Raw genomic sequence first — 12,966 nt, 5'->3', positions numbered from 1 at the left:
CTCGAGCGAATTTACACTTGTGAAGTTGCAATGTCAAGAACAAAAAGCATTTGCTCTACGGTGGAAACTTACTATATTCTTGACAATGACCAAACACATTTTTATAAAATGAAAGCACTATTTTCTTGCTTGTTCAAACAAAGAAGTGGGAATGAAATGTTGGACCCTATTCTCAACTGTCATTCATTTTCTGTGCGATTTACAAGTTACTAGTTTTTCTGAATCCATTTTAAAGTGGCAATTTTGACATCAAAGCTTCAAAACCACTCATTAAAATTAATAAAATACTTGGAAAACTAATAAATTCAGACTATCAGTTTAAACAAAATGTTGCTTATCATAATTTTAATAATTATAATAATTTTAACAGGCCAAATTTTAAATTTGAGATATGTCACCAAACATTTGTTAAGCCCCTAGGTACTTATATCTAAGTACCAGGAACTATATCCTCTGTTAATTTAATTCTGTAAGTTTACATATTTATTTCTAAATCATAAAGAATGAACATATGGAAATGCAGACTATACTCATGTAAATACATAGTATCTATGTGTGTATATTTATATACATTGCATCTATATGTGTGCACCTGTATCTATAAATTCATGTATATATGTATACATACACACACAGGTATGCCTCTAAACACCTAGATTCTCTGACTCTAAATTCAGAATCTTTCTATTGTAATAGCTCTGTGTAATATACTCTATTTTTCTCTACCACTTTTTTCTATCTGCATCTTGGTTACTTTTCTGTAGCATATGACATTCATGACCACTTTTTCTCCCTAGACATCATTTGTCTGTCTCTGGGTTTTCATGCTGGCCCTTTCTTATTTTATCTCTTCTCAGTTTGATTTTTGAACATGTCACTAAGGTGGACACATCAGCAGTTGGCCTTTATCTCTTTTTCCTCTTCATGACTTAATTAACCCTCATTAGTCTCTCATCTCTATGTGGATAATTCACAAATCAGCACATTCTCCTTTCTGTTTTGAAATACAGTCTTGCATCTGTCTCACATTTAATGTGTCCAAAATAGAACTCATTCACTTTACTTCCAAATCTCTGTGTCTTCCTAACTTTCCTTTTTCTGTTGAAGATATACCTATTTTTCCCACTTCACTAGGTTTAATATCTTAATTTCTTTTAAGAGTCCTTATCATTCACACCCCTCTCCCTTATAGATCACGAATTTCCAAATTGTGTGAATTCTAATTTCATGACATATTTTGCATGAGACCCTTCATTTGTGCTCACACCACAAGCATTTAGTTTGTTCCTTATTAACTCCTGCCTGAAATATTGCAAAATCCTTCTGATTGCCATGCAGTCTCTTCCCTCTTTAATGTATCCTATTAACAGATTCGCATGATCTATTTTAATCTTTTACTAATGAAACTTTGTTACCTATAATTATTACCTGAAACCTATTACCTGCAGTTTAAAATACAAACTCCTATGTCATTTAAAGTCCTCAAAGTCTGGAAAAGCCCATCTTTCCAGTCTGTGTGCACATGATTTCCCCTCTTACAATCTATACTTTAGTCAAACTGACTTACTTGCTGCATCTCATGTATAACATCTCAGTTTCTCCCTCCAAGATTTTGCATAGGCTTCCCTCATCATGGCTGGAATGTTCTAACTCCTCAGTTCCATCATTTGGAACTCTTCGTTCATCCAGGTTTCATAGTATATTCCACTACCTACAAGAAGCATTCTCTGATTCACTCAGCTATTATTATCCACCTCATTCTCAAATCCCAGCCATGATTTTGTGTTTTCTTGTATATATTTTATATTTGTTTATCTGAAGACATATGTTCACTCAGTGTGAAGTGAGCTCTTAGAGGGCAAGGACTGTTTGATGCTTTCTTTGCGTCCTTAGTATCTAACTCAGAGATTACAGTCAACACTTACTAAATGCTAGCTGAATGGATGAATTTGAATAAGGTAACTTTGTGTTCTTGAAAAATATGCAGTTGTGTCCAAGAACTGGAAGACACAGCCAATGTATGGAGGCTTTGAATACAGACCTAGGTATTGTCCTTCTGTTAGAAGGAAAACAAGGTGAGCTAAGGTTAGAGAATCTTGTCATAAATTCGCCTGCATTGGGATAGGGAAATTTTGGGCCAGAGTAAATCGCAACCATTAAATCCAAAGGTCTGTTTATGCAGAAGACACAGCAAATCATGAATCTAAGTTTCTCATCAGTGTAAACACTATTTGCTTTGTTTACTTCAATTCTATAAACTTTCAAATAAATAAATTCATTGAAAAATAACCTAGATATGAGGGAAAGAGACAAAAAGCATTTTTTTAAATGCTTGAATAATTTAAGAAAAATGGAAACTGTTTCCTAACAGACATGTTTTATTTGAAGTATATTGGGGGGAGTAAATAAGAAAGTATATTTCAAATGAAAACACTGACATACAGTGTAGGGGAGGGGGGTAGTGAATAAATTAAGGAGAACTTTATCTCTAATCTTTATTTACTTAATATTACTGAAAATAATGACAATAATATGGTTCATCTGCCTCCTCAATGCTATGATACAATATATTCTCACCAGTGTAGTTTACCTATAATTAAAGGGATTTTTTTTGTTCAAAAGAGATGCAACATAATTAGCAGTGAGAAATCAACCAAGAAGTCCTTTATTTTTAATGAGTTTTCCAATAAATTTTGTCTAGAGTAATAGTTCTGATTGTGCTATTTCCATTTAAGGGGAAATATTGCCTATAACCTTCAGGAAATACAGAAAAGGAAACCAGAAATAGGCAAACATTGGAAAAGACTGACTTAACAAGATTTTCCCAGGTTCAAGGGTAGCATCTAAGACTTTAATTTGGGGAAATGCCATTTCCCCCCTCTTTCTACCTTTAAGCCCCCGAAATTATTTTCAAAGGAAACAAAAAGGCTTTCTTTGAGCTCAGCAAAACAAAAAGAACTTTTTAGGATTATATATTTAAAGGTGGAAGGCACCTTAATGGTCAGCTAGTCTAATGCCTCATTATATTTAGAAACTGAGTCTCAGCAAGGTTAAGTGACTTTCCCAAGGTCACAAAAAATTAAAGGATAGGATTAGCTCATGAATGAACATTGTCTTGTTTTATTGTGGGGGGACAGGTCAAGGGAGAGAATGGAATAAATGGAGGGCAGTACAGGATAGAGGGAAACATGGTTAGTCTTTCACAATATAACTGTTATAGAAGTGTTTTACGTGACTGCACATATATGACCTATATTGAATTGCTCATTTTCTCAATGAGGGTAGGGAGGGAGGGAGGAAGGGAGAGAATGTGGTACTCAAAGCTTTAAAAATTAATGCTAAAAATTGTTTTTGCATGCATCTGGGAAATAAATTATATAGGTAATGGGGTATAGATATCTATCTTGCCCTACAAGGAAATAGAAGGTAGGGGGATAGTAGAAAGGGGTGATAGAAAGGAGGACAGATTGGGGTAGCTAGGGTGCAAGCCATCCTGGCATGGAAGAAGGGGAGAGATGGGGACAAAATTCGGAATTCAAAATCTTGTGGAAATAACTGTTAAAGTCTCAAAATAAATAAATTACATTTAAAAACAAATAAGCCACATGTCCCTAAAAGTTGCTGATGGGAGCAATCATTGTACTCTCTATGGGATGTATTCTGTAAGTTCATACATGATATGAGCTCTCTTGAGTTCACCTCTACTACAAATATAAGCTATTTATATCCTTATCATTCTAAGTAAATAAATGATGACAGCTAGAACTTAAAAGTAGATATGTATGAACAGCACATGATTCAATGGGAAAGCCTGGTTGTTTCAGTGTAGATATTCCATGAAACATAACTATGAGTGGGTGGGGGTATTAAATGGAGATTTAGAAGCTTTTTGGCTCTTAGTTGGGCTAGATTTTCCATTGACTCTGATTCACATTATAATAGTCTATAGATTCTTGTCTGTCTAGACCCGGTGTCTAGCACACTGTTCACAAATGAAGTACTTAAAAATATTTGTTGAGCTTTGTTTGTGTTTCTAATTCATGTTTCTAAATATTTAGAGGATATATGCCCCCTCCAACTAGTAGGAATCAACACAAAACCATGAGACATTAGAGTTCCCCTACACTGAAGATTCTCAATGTATTATGATCATACCTGAATTACCATGGCCTTGTGAAAAGCTGGAAAGCACTGCTAGGTGGGTTACCATCATGGTTAAAGTCTTTGATTCCAGTTGAACAAAATGAGAATGCTCATTTATCCCGGAGAAGACACACAGGGAGATAATGCCATCGTCAGGTATCTGACTGGTCCCCAAGGAGAATATTTTTCCCCTGTTTTTTCCCCTTGTTTGACCCCAGAGGGCAAAACCAGCTGAAAAAGGCCAACAATTCAGTCATATATTAGGGAAAAAAAACAGTGGAAACAAAAATTCCTGCCCTTTTCTTTTGAATCAGTTTGGTTGAATTCTTATTAATTTTGCTATTTTTCCAAAGACTCACTTTTCAGTTTTTTTCATTGTATTGTCTTTCTGTTTCAATTTTTTTCTATTTCTGCTTAAATTTGAATTTCTTTCCTTTTTAACTTATTTTTGATTTGTCAGATTTCTAATTTGAAAAATACATATTCAGTCCAAGAGTCCTCTGCTTTTCTATTTTGTAAAGTGTTTTTAGGGGAATGATTTTCTCCCTGATAGCTGCACTAGTTGCATCCCTAAAAATTTAGTATGATGACTCATTATTTTCATTCTTTCACATAATTGTTCATTGTTTTTCTGCTTTATTCGCTGACCATTCATTATTTTGGTTTTTGCTAAGTCTCTTTGATGACTCATTATTTGCTAAGTCTCTTTGTAGTTAGGCCTTTTATTTGTGCTCTCTGAACCGATTGCAGTTTTTATTATAGTATGATCTGTACTAGTTGTGTTTACTATTTCTTCCTTTTTACACTTATTTGCAATATGTACGTTCTCTAATAAAAGGTCAGCTTTTCAAAAACATTTCATGTGGTGGTGAGAAATATATAATTTTTACCTTACTCATTTAAAATATACCATAAAGTTCAGTTTGCTGGAGGATCAAATGAGAAAATATTTGTAAAATGTTTGGCACATAATTCTATGTAAATGCTTATTCCTTTCCCTTTTAGCTCTAATTTTCCCCAAATATCTCATCAGTTTGAGAGGAGGGTGGTGATACACAGTGATGCACATACCCATGGCACTCAAAATAATTGCCTAGCAATTTGATTTGTTTAAAAATTGAAATGTCTATCACCTTGGTAGCTGATTTTTTACCTTTTATTGATAGACCTCGTATTGGGATTAGAAGACAATTTGTCAAGGATGTTCAAGTTAGGGATAACTTTGGGGTATGATTCGGACAAGATGACCACCAAACTATCCTCTAAGCCTGTAATTTTGAGTTTGTGATTCTGGAATTATGCATACTGAAGCAGAGTGATTAGTACATCTCACATTGAACTTTGCAGCATTTGGATCTGGTACAGTTTATATTGAAAAATATATATGCAGACATACACACATATATGTGTATATACAAATATTCATACACATGTATAAATATGTGTATATATATATATGTGCATATATATTATATTCTGATAGAATGCCTTATCTTCACCTCTTAATAAGGATATGTTTGAAATCTGGATTTGATAGATAAGAGCTACTTTCTCCATTAGGTATATTTCTCCTTGTGGGATAACCAGGCCTAGTCTTACTTGTCTTTGTAAATGGGACTATATTTATATTTCAGTACAATTGAGACCTGTTTCTACTGTTTCTACCACAAAGGACATTGAAAATCTGGTTGAGAGTTGGTGTAGTAGAAAACCACAGCTCAAAATATCTCATATACCACCGATAAGCACTGGATGACATGGTCTTTAAGGACCTTTTCAACTCTAAATCCTGACTGTTATGTGCCCCTAATCATCAGGATAGTAAGTGAGAGTTTAATCCTGGACTGCCACTAGTTCTTACACTCATTTTTATGATGTTACTCTGTTTCTTCAGTCCAATGGAATAACTTATTTTCCTCTTACTTCCCATAGATTCTTGCATCCTGACCTTTGCTCATATAATCCACTCAACCTAGAGTTTCTAGACCTGTTCAGATCTTACCATTACTTCAAGGCCCAGTTTAGGTACTGTTTCCTTGACAAAGGCTTATCTTATTTATCCAGAGAGGTGATTTTTCTCTGCACTAAACAAAAAGGCCGTCCTCCTTTCTTTCACATTCAGATTATATTGTTATTTTTATATGTGCTTCGTAATGTCTCCTAGGTTAACTTATGAGCTGAATAAGAACAGATAACATGTTTTATACATCTTGATATTCTGTAAAGGTCCCATCACTGTGTCTTCAGTGCAGCAGTGATCCAATAAATATTTGAGAATTTAATTGACATGACTCTCAAAGTCTCATAGTTCATTGTGTTATGCACTCAGTCCACAGAAGTCATGATGGATTTTGGTTTGACTGCCATGATTCACTGAAGGTGCTGGTCAGATATCCTGAAAGTGACTGACAGCTCTCTGAATTTAATGGGGTACCTGCTGGGTTCAGGAACTACTGTAGATCTCTGGGCTTTGTTAATGATTTCCAGTTCATTTATTACTGTTGAAGCAAACAAAAATGAAAATGGAAACACAGCTTCCAAAGTATCAAAACTTATAATGGAATTATTTTATGAGCTAAATTATCCCCCAAATATAATGGAATGTCCAAACTGTGATTTTTTTTCTATTCTAAGACACCACATGATCTAGTGACTTATTTCATGATTCATTATAAGCTATTACCATTAAGATATTATATAAATATGAGAATGCTTATTTTTTCCATTCCATTTCTGCCTGAATTTTATAATGATCATTTGTAGTCTTATAAAGATAAGGCAACTGAGCACTTGTCAGTTGGGCATCCACAATTGAACTACCCACACTTTCTCACTTCCACCCCCTTAAAGATTTCCAGGCTAGGGAACAGAGATAAGCTAACTGAGGTGGAAGGGAAAAGGATCTGCAACTTTACATTCATTAACACTGTGGTGTAATAAACAGAGCTAACTGCCCACAGATATTTATAATGGAAAATTCAGGCTTGATTCCTTTAACTGCTTCTGGAGTTTAATCAGCTCCATTAGTCTACTCCTTTCATGGTATTTATGCCAAAGTATTTATGTACATTAGCTATCTTTCAAAGATGTCTTTAAGCTAGGACTAATTAAAAACACACAACAGACATAAAATATGTTTTGTTTGCTCCCAAAACTTCATAGAGGCATAACTCAAAAGGCAAGAACTTGAAAGAAAGCTTCAAAATTCTCATACTTTCTCCAGAGGTATTTCTTGTTTAGATTTTTCTAAACCATTTTGTACTCATACTTCGGTGCAAATCAACACTGTCATCCATGAAACTCTACAGGTCTGTAAACAAAGACCTCTGCCCTGGTCTCATGAGTACAATCACCTTCATTTGTGTTGTCAAGGAAAAAAAACATTTTTTTTTTCATTCAGGTGAAAACAGTAATCTTTATTCATTGTCTTCCATTTGAATTTATTCTTATAAATTGGAAGTAGACTAAATTTGCTTGGATAATTATTACACACAATAGAATTTCAGAGTTAAAAGAAACCTCAGTATAACCACTTGGGAAGGGAATAAATCCTCAGGGAAATAATCATCTCCAGTGGTTGCACAGTTTCTGTTTGAACAGCTCTGAAAATGAAAGGAGTAGTTTTCTCTTTCTCTTCTCCATCTTCCTCCTGCTTGCTGCCATGAAGGTCAAGCTGTACAGCTTCAGTGGGTACAAGATCCACCCAGGTCAGGGGAGACACTATGCCCGCACAGACAGGAAGGTTTTCCAATGTTTGAAGGCAAAATACGAGTCTGCATTCCTTTCAAAGAGGAAACCCTTGGCAATCAATTGGACTGTTCTGTATAGAAGAAAACACAAGTAGAGACAGTCAGAAGAGATTCAAAAGAAAAGAACTTGCTGGGATGGCAAATTCCACAGGGCCTTTACTGGGGCTTCTCTTGCTGATATAATGGCCAAGAGGAACCATAAACCTAAAGTTCAGAAGGCCCAAAGAGAACAGGCCATCAGGACTGCCAAGCAAGCAAAAAAAGCAAAGCAAGCAACTAAGAAGACAGCTGCATCTGCTGCTAAGGCTCCTACAAAGGCAGCACCTAAACGAAAAATTGTGAGGTCTATGAAAATTTCTATGCCATGAGTTGGTGGAAAACATTAATTGTCTATTGAATTGGATTAAGTAAAATAAAATTTAAAGCAAAAAGAAAAAAAAATGAAAGGAGTACTGCTGATGAAGTGACAGGACCTGGGTTCAAATCCTACCCCTGACATTTATAGGAGCTTGGACAAGTAATTTTACTGCTCTGGGCATTAGGGCGTTATACTAGAAAGTTTCAAGTCACTTTCAATTTTAAAGCTCCAGTTGAATCCGATGAACTGCAGAGACAGGTGACACAACTATTTAATGGAGTAAATAAAAACTGAAAAATGTTGAAAATGGCATTTTGACATTGTTCAAAATTCCTCTCTGATTTTCTACACTTTGATCCTATTTCTGTCCTCTGTAGTCCAACAGAATATATAAAATTCATCCTTTATATGTCTTAAGACCACTAACACATCCCTTTTCAGACATATTTTCCCCAAAATAGAAATCCCCCAATCCTTTTTCACTTCATACAACAAAGTTTTGGAGCCCCAGTCTCAGCCTGAAAACACTGGATCAAAACTCCTTTTGGAAATGTGCTACCTGGAACTGAACCCAATATTATCAGTCTGGGCTGACTGGGGCAGGGCAACATGGAGCTATTGAGTATATCATTATAAACACTAGAATCATATTGATACAGAATAAAAATAATTTTGAATGTGTATGTATTCCCCCTCTTGCTATATTACACTGTTGACTTATGTTTGTAGACAGCTAAAACTCGGAGATTTTTCACATGGACTGATACTTAGTTATATATCCCAAGAGTATACTCATATAGGTAATATTATAATTTAAGCATGACTTCACATTTAGTCCTATTAAAATTTGTCTTTGGGGGCAGAGTCAAGCAGTTGGAATAAAGGCAAGAACTCACCTGAGCTCACTCCAGTCCCTTCTAAATACCTTTAAATAACAACTCTTAACAAATTCTAGAGCAGCACAATCCACAAAAAGATAAAATGAAAAAATTTTCTAACCCAAGACAACTTAGAAGGTAGGCAGGAAAGATCTGTTGCACCAGAGTGAGAGAGGAGCTCAGTCTACACAGATCCAGAACGGACCAGACACCAGGAAAACAGGAGAAGGCTTTAGACAATTGAATAAGTGGCAGCAATGGTGGTTGCCAGATCTCTCAGCCTACAGATGGTAAGGGGATCAAACAATGGGTCAGAAGGAGATTTACAGGGGTCCCTTTGCAGACACCAGGGGAAGAAATCTGTTGGATTTTCTATACTTGTAATCTGAGTCACAGTCCTGGGACTTAGTTCCAGAGCAGGGAGGAATACTAGCACAGTAGATCTTGTGGCCCCAAGGGAAAAGGGACCCAGGTCACAGCTCCAGAGTTGAAAAGAGTGCTTCTGGTCACTCACAAACCAGTACACAGTTCAGGGGAGTAGTAAACACACCTTCCCCTAGGTCATATCACTTCAAGGAGCTAAAAACTTACACGTCCTGGAATTAACTCTGAAAACTGTACAAGAAACCTGAAGCCTGGGACAGGGCCTCCTTTACTTGGAAAGCAGAGCACCACTTTAGCATAGATTTAAAAGTCATGCAATAGGCTAAAAAGCAAGCAAACAATGGGAAAAAAATTACCATAAAAAGTTACTATGGTGACAAGGAAGATGAAAACACACAATCAGGAGAACATAACAAAGTCAAAATTCTTGTGTTCAAAATCTCAAAGAAAAGTATGAACTAGTTTCAGGCCATGAAAGAGCTCAAAAAGGACTTTAAAAATCAAGCAAAAGAAGCAGATGAAAAATCGGGAAGAAGAAGGGGAGTGATGCAAGAAAATCATGAAGAAAGAATTAACACCTTTGTAAAGGAGACATAAATAATACTGAGGACAACAATACCTTAAAAACAGAACAGACCAAATAAAAAGAAGTAGAGAACAATGCCTTGAAAAGCAGAACTGGACAAATGTCAAAACATATACAAAAATTCACTGAAGAGAAAAACTATTTAAAAAGAAAAAAATGACCAAATGGAAAAGGAGGTACAAAAGTTCATTGTAGAGAATAATTCCTTAAAAGTGAGGATTGGACAAGTGGAAGCTAAAGGTTTGATAACATCTCAAGAAACAATCAAAGAAAATCAAAAGAAGATACTATGAAATTACTCATTGGAAAAACAACTGAACTGGAAAATAGATCCAGGAGAGATAATGTTAAAATTATTAGACTACCTGAAAGTCATGATAAAAAAAGAGCCTAGTTATCCTCTTTAAAGACATTATCAAGGAAAACTATTCTAATATTCTAGAAGCAGGGTGCAAAATAGAAATTCTAAGAACCCACTGATCATCTGCAAAAAGAGATCCCAAAATGAAAATTCCCAGAAATATTGCAGCCAAATTCCAGATCACCCAGATCAAAGAAAAAATGATGCAAGTAATTCAAAAGAGTCAATTAAAATGTCACGTAACACAAACAGGTCAGGATAACATAACATAACATATAGCAACTTCTATATTAAAGGTTCAGAATGCTTGGAATATGATATCTCAGAGGGCAAAAGACTTAGGATTACAAGCAAGAATCATCACCTACATAGCAAAACAGTATAATTCTTTAGGGAAAAAATGGATATTAAATGAAATATAGGACTTTCAAGCATTCCTAATGAAAAACTCAGAACTGAATAGAAAATCTGACATTTTAATGCAAGACGTAAAAGCAGTATAAAAAGGTCAACAGGAAAGAAAAATTATAAGGGATTAAATGGTGTTAAATTGTTTATATTTATACCTGCGGAAATGATATTTATAACTCATAAACTTTCTCATTATTAGAACAGTTAGAAGGAGTTTACGTAGAAAAACAGAGTTGTGAGTTGAATGTGATAGTATGATTATCTAAAAAAATAAAATTAAGAGATGGGAAAGAAAGATGCACTAGGAGAAAGGGAAAGGAAGAAGTAGAATGGGATGAATTACCTGACATAAAAGAAGCCAGAAAAAGATTTTATAGTGGAGTAGAAAATAGGGGAAAGTGGTGATAGGAGAAGAGAACCCTTATTCTCATCAGAATTGGCTCAAGGAGAAAATATTATACACACTCAGCTAGGCACAGATATCTATCTTACCATACAAGAAAGTAGAAAAAAAAGGGGGGTTATCAGAGAAGAAGTGGGGTTAATGAGTAGTAGAGAAGACAGTTTGGAGGAGATAAAAGAAGCAAAACACTTTAGGGAATGGACAGAGTAAAAAGAGAATGAGAGTAGAATGGGGAAAATAAAATAGAGAGAAATACATAGTTGGTAATCATTACAGTGACAAACATTTTTTACAGTGAGTTTCTCTGATAAAGACTTCATTTCTCACGTATACAGAAAATTGAGTTAAATTTATAGAAATAAGAGCCATTTTTCAGTTGATAAATGGTCAAAGGTTACAAAGAGGCAGTTTTTAGACAAAGTAATCAAAGCAATCTATAGTCATTAAAATGCTACAAATCACTATTGATTAGAGAAATTCAAATTAAAACAGCTCTGAGTTACGACCTCATCCTGTCAGACTGGTTAATATGACATAAAAAAAGGAAAATGCAAATGTTGGATGTGAAGTGAAAAAATTAAAACACTAGTGCATTATTGGTGAAGTTGTATACTGATTCACACATTCTAGAAAGCAATTTGAAATTACACACAAAGGGTATAAACTCATACACTCCCCCCTTTGACCAAGCAATGCCACTACTAACCCCATTCAATGAATGAATGTTACCCCACCCTAAGTGAGTACCTGCAAAGGCCTTGTCCTAAAGGGCCCAAGATCTTCCAGTGCATGCTGGGTCATCTCCACTCATCCTGATGAATATCTGGTCACTGGATTCAGATGACTCTGGAGGAGAAGGGAAGCTGGTGACCTGCACATCCCTCCCTCACTCAAAACAAAGTCAAGTGCAAGTCATGTCATCATTTCTCTGATGGCATGGTCTTCTTCAGCAAAGAAGGATGAACATAACCACTACTAGATCTGTGAGACTTGTGTGTACAAAAATATTTATAGCACCTCTTTTAGTGATGACAAAGAATTGGAAATTGAGGGGATGTTGATAAATAGGGGGAATGGCTGAATAACTTGTGGTATGTAACTGCGATGGAATTCTATTGTGCTTTAAGAAATGATGAGCAGGATGCTTTAAAAAAACATGAACAGATGCAAAATAAATGAGAACCAGGAGAACATTGTACACAGTAATAGGAACATTGCATGATGATCTACTATGAATAACTTAACTAATCTCAGCAATACAATGATCCAAGACAATTCTCTAGGACTTGTGATGAAAGGTGCTGTCCATTTCTGGAAAAAGAACTGGTAGCACCTGAGTGCAGATCAAAGATACTTTTTATTTATTTTATTTTTCTTGGATTTTTTGCGTCTTTTTTTTGCATGAAATGACTTAAATAGAAACATCTTTTGCATGACTATAAATGCATAACGTATGTCAAATGGCTTGCTTTCTCAGTGGGGTTGGGGTGGGAAGGAGGGGAAAGAATTTCAAACTAAAGATTTGAAAGAAAATGTCAAAGTTATTTTTACATGTAATCAGGAAAATAAATATTAAATAATGGGAAAATTTGTCTTTGTAAGATTTGGCCTGTCATTCAAGCATATTTATATAATTTGGAAATTTTCTGTGAAAAATTTCTCTTTCCCTCTCAGGTTAATGCCACTCAAATTA

At 35.1% G+C, this 12,966-nt stretch overlaps 1 pseudogene; it reads left to right on the top strand.

Moving 5' to 3' along the window:
- The first annotated feature begins 7,804 nt into the window (after positions 1–7,804).
- On the top strand, positions 7,805–8,278 carry LOC140513866 (large ribosomal subunit protein eL24-like; annotated as a pseudogene).
- Positions 8,279–12,966: the final 4,688 nt, after the last annotated feature.

Source organism: Notamacropus eugenii, chromosome 7 (assembly GCF_028372415.1).
Source record: "Notamacropus eugenii isolate mMacEug1 chromosome 7, mMacEug1.pri_v2, whole genome shotgun sequence".
Lineage (NCBI taxonomy): Eukaryota > Metazoa > Chordata > Mammalia > Diprotodontia > Macropodidae > Notamacropus > Notamacropus eugenii.
Note: the sequence above shows the minus strand (reverse complement) of the source record. Positions and strands in the feature narration are given on the sequence as shown.